Raw genomic sequence first — 4,296 nt, 5'->3', positions numbered from 1 at the left:
CCTTCGATAGCTCAGTTGGTAGAGCGGAGGACTGTAGTGGTAAAACAGGCATCCTTAGGTCGCTGGTTCAAATCCGGCTCGAAGGACTTTTGCCAAATGCAAATTTTATTGAATACTTGGAAAGTAAAATACTTGGAAAGTAAAATAACAGACAATTTATAATTATATTATATTTCATCACTGAAAATAGATGCCTTTTGCTTTGAGGCTGTGGCCACGTTATGTTTCTGTCCGACACCAATCTTCGTTGGTTTCCTGTGAGGTGTTTTGGATCCCCATCTCTTGCTATGAACTGACAAAACAGCAGAATCCCCTTGACAATCTTGATTTCTCAAGGGAAATGGGAGAACACTATACACCATCCAAGATATTAAAATATTGTCAAGGCCCAACACGGCTGAATACTCTGAGGAGATGGCCTGTGAGGCGCGCCTTTCAACTTTTCCCCCTTAGTATTTTGGTCAGTAACATGCGGGAGACTGCGGAGGGGGTCATTTTTTTAATTGGGAACTGATGTGCTTTTACTCAATTCGGGAACCTCACAAGCCAAATTTGTAGTATTTTGCACGAATTGCAAGAGATGTTTACAAGTCGACGGTTGAAGTGGAAGCTCGTATTGAGTTTGCTAGAGAATGATTTGCCAAGCCTTCGATAGCTCGTCGCTGGTTCAAATCCGGCTCAAAGGACTTTTGCCAAATGCACATTTTATTGAATACTTGGAAAGTAAAATACTTGGAAAGTAAAATAACAGACAATTTATAATTATATTATATTTCATCACTGAAAATAGATGCCTTTTGCTTTGAGGCTGTGGCCACGTTATTTTTCTGTCCGACACCAATCTTCGTTGGTTTCCTGTGTGGTATTTTGGATCCCCATCTCTTGCTATGAATTGACAAAACAGCAGAATCCCCTTGACAATCTTGATTTCTCAAGGGAAATGGGAGAACACTATACACCATCCAAGATATTAAAATATTGTCAAGGCCGAACACTGATGAATACTCGGAGGAGATGGCCTGTGAGGCGCCGCCTTTCAACTTTTCCTCCTTAGTATGGTGGTCAGTAACATGCGGGAGACTGCGGAGGGGGTCATTTTTTTAATTGTGAACTGATGTGCTTTCACTCAATTCGGGAACCTCACAAGCCAAATTTGTAGTATTTTGCACGAATTGCAAGAGATGTTTGAATGTCGACGGTTGAAGTGGAAGCTCGTATTGAGCTTGCTAGAGACTGATTTGCCAAGCCTTCGATAGCTCAGTTGGTACAGCGTAGGACTGTAGTGGTAAAACAGGCATCCTTAGGTCACTGGTTCAAATCCGGCTCGAAGGACTTTTGCCAAATGCACATTTTATTGAATACTTGGAAAGTAAAATACTTGGAAAGTAAAATAACAGACAATTTATAATTATATTATATTTCATCACTGAAAATAGATGCCTTTTGCTTTGAGGCTGTGACCATGTTATTTTTCTGTCCAACACAAATCTTCATTGGTTTCCTGTGAGGTGTTTTGGATCCCCATCTCTTGCTATGAACTGGCAAAACAGCAGAATCCCCTTGACAATCATGATTTCTCAAGGGAAATGAGAGAACACTATACACCATCCAAGATATTAAAATATTGTCAAGGCCCAACGCGGCTGAATACTCTGAGGAGATGGCCTGTGAGGTGCCGCCTTTCAACTTTTCCCCCTTAGTATGGTGGTCAGTAACATGCGGGAGACTGCGGAGGGGGGTCATTTTTTTAATTTGGAACTGATGTGCTTTTACTCAATTCGGGAACCTCACAAGCCAAATTTGTAGTTAAAATATTGTCAAGGCCCAACAGGGCTGAATACTCTGAGGAGATGGCCTGTGAGGCGCCGCCTTTCAACTTTTCCCCCTTAGTATGGTGGTCATTAACATGCAGGAGACTGCGGAGGGGGTCATTTTTTTAATTCGGAACTGATGTGCTTTTACTCAATTCGGGAACCTCACAAGCCAAATTTGTAGTATTTTGCACGAATTGCAAGAGATGTTTACAAGTCGACGGTTGAAGTGGAAGCTCGTATTGAGTTTGCTAGAGAATGATTTGCCAAGCCTTCGAAAGCTCAGTTGGTAGAGTGGAGGACTGTAGTGGTAAAACAGGCATCCTTAGGTCGCTGGTTCAAATCCGGCTCGAAGGACTTTTGCCAAATGCAAATTTTATTGAATACTTGGAAAGTAAAATACTTGGAAAATAAAATAACAGACAATTTATAATTATATTATATTTCATCACTGAAAATAGATGCCTTTTGCTTTGAGGCTGTGGCCACGTTATGTTTCTGTCCAACACCAATCTTCATTGGTTTCCTGTGAGGTGTTTCGGATCCCCATCTCTTGCTATGAACTGGCAAAACAGCAGAATCCCCTTGACAATCTTGATTTCTCAAGGGAAATGAGAGTACAGTATACACCATCCAAGATATTAAAATATTGTCAAGGCCCAACACGGCTGAATACTCTGAGGAGATGGCCTGTGAGGCGCCGCCTTTCAACTTTTCCCCCTTAGTATGGTGGTCAAAAACATGCGGGAGACTGCGGAGGGGGTCATTTTTTTAATTGGGAACTGATGTGCTTTTACTCAATTCGGGAACGTCACAAGCCAAATTTGTAGTATTTTGCACGAATTGCAAGAGATGTTTACAAGTCGACGGTTGAAGTGGAAGCTCGTATGGAGTTTGCTAGAGAACGATTTGCCAAGCCTTCGATAGCTCAGTTGGTAGATTGGAGGACTGTAGTGGTAAAACAGGCATCCTTAGGTCGCTGGTTCAAATCCTGCTCGAAGGACTTTTGCCAAATGCACATTTTATTGAATACTTGGAAAGTAAAATACTTGGAAAGTAAAATAACAGACAATTTATAATTATATTATATTTCATCACAGAAAATAGATGCCTTTTGCTTTGAGGCTGTGGCCACGTTATTTTTCTGTCCGACACCAATCTTCGTTGGTTTCCTGTGAGGTATTTTGGATCCCCATCTCTTGCTATGAACTGGCAAAACAGCAGAATCCCCTTGACAATCATGATTTCTCAAGGGAAATGAGAGAACACTATACACCATCCAAGATGTTAAAATATTGTCAAGGCCCAACGCGGCTGAATACTCTGAGGAGATGGCCTGTGAGGTGCCGCCTTTCAACTTTTCCCCCTTAGTATGGTGGTCAGTAACATGCGGGAGACTGCGGAGGGGGGTCATTTTTTTAATTCGGAACTGATGTGCTTTTACTCAATTCGGGAACCTCACAAGCCAAATTTGTAGTTAAAATATTGTCAAGGCCCAACACGGCTGAATACTCTGAGGAGATGGCCTGTGAGGCGCCGCCTTTCAACTTTTCCCCCTTAGTATGCTGGTCATTAACATGCAGGAGACTGCGGAGGGGGTCATTTTTTTAATTCGGAACTGATGTGCTTTTACTCAATTCGGGAACCTCACAAGCCAAATTTGTAGTATTTTGCACGAATTGCAAGAGATGTTTACAAGTCGACGGTTGAAGTGGAAGCTCGTATTGAGTTTGCTAGAGAATGATTTGCCAAGCCTTCGAAAGCTCAGTTGGTAGAGCGGAGGACTGTAGTGGTAAAACAGGCATCCTTAGGTCGCTGGTTCAAATCCGGCTCGAAGGACTTTTGCCAAATGCAAATTTTATTGAATACTTGGAAAGTAAAATACTTGGAAAATAAAATAACAGACAATTTATAATTATATTATATTTCATCACTGAAAATAGATGCCTTTTGCTTTGAGGCTGTGGCCACGTTATGTTTCTGTCCAACACCAATCTTCATTGGTTTCCTGTGAGGTGTTTCGGATCCCCATCTCTTGCTATGAACTGGCAAAACAGCAGAATCCCCTTGACAATCTTGATTTCTCAAGGGAAATGAGAGTACAGTATACACCATCCAAGATATTAAAATATTGTCAAGGCCCAACACGGCTGAATACTCTGAGGAGATGGCCTGTGAGGCGCCGCCTTTCAACTTTTCCCCCTTAGTATAGTGGTCATTAACATGCGGGAGACTGCGGAGGGGGTCATTTTTTTAATTGGGAACTGATGTGCTTTTACTCAATTCGGGAACCTCACAAGCCAAATTTGTAGTATTTTGCACGAATTGCAAGAGATGTTTACAAGTCGACGGTTGAAGTGGAAGCTCGTATTGAGTTTGCTAGAGAGTGATTTGTCAAGCCTTCGATAGCTCAGTTGGTAGAGCGGAGGACTGTAGTGGTAAAACAGGCATCCTTAGGTCGCTGGTTCAAATCCGGCTCGAAGGA

At 42.1% G+C, this 4,296-nt stretch overlaps 2 non-coding genes across 2 annotated transcripts; both read left to right on the top strand.

Annotated features, from left to right (window-relative positions):
- TRNAY-GUA (transfer RNA tyrosine (anticodon GUA)) lies at positions 1-86 on the top strand. The gene is given in 2 exon segments: positions 1-37; positions 51-86. It is a non-coding gene; the product is annotated as a tRNA-Tyr (tRNA).
- Positions 87-4,210: 4,124 nt separating this feature from the next.
- On the top strand, positions 4,211-4,296 carry TRNAY-GUA (transfer RNA tyrosine (anticodon GUA)). The gene is given in 2 exon segments: positions 4,211-4,247; positions 4,261-4,296. It is a non-coding gene; the product is annotated as a tRNA-Tyr (tRNA).

This window comes from Ambystoma mexicanum, chromosome 1p, assembly GCF_040938575.1.
Source record: "Ambystoma mexicanum isolate Mex_15411 chromosome 1p, UKY_AmexF1_1, whole genome shotgun sequence".
Lineage (NCBI taxonomy): Eukaryota > Metazoa > Chordata > Amphibia > Caudata > Ambystomatidae > Ambystoma > Ambystoma mexicanum.
Note: the sequence above shows the minus strand (reverse complement) of the source record. Positions and strands in the feature narration are given on the sequence as shown.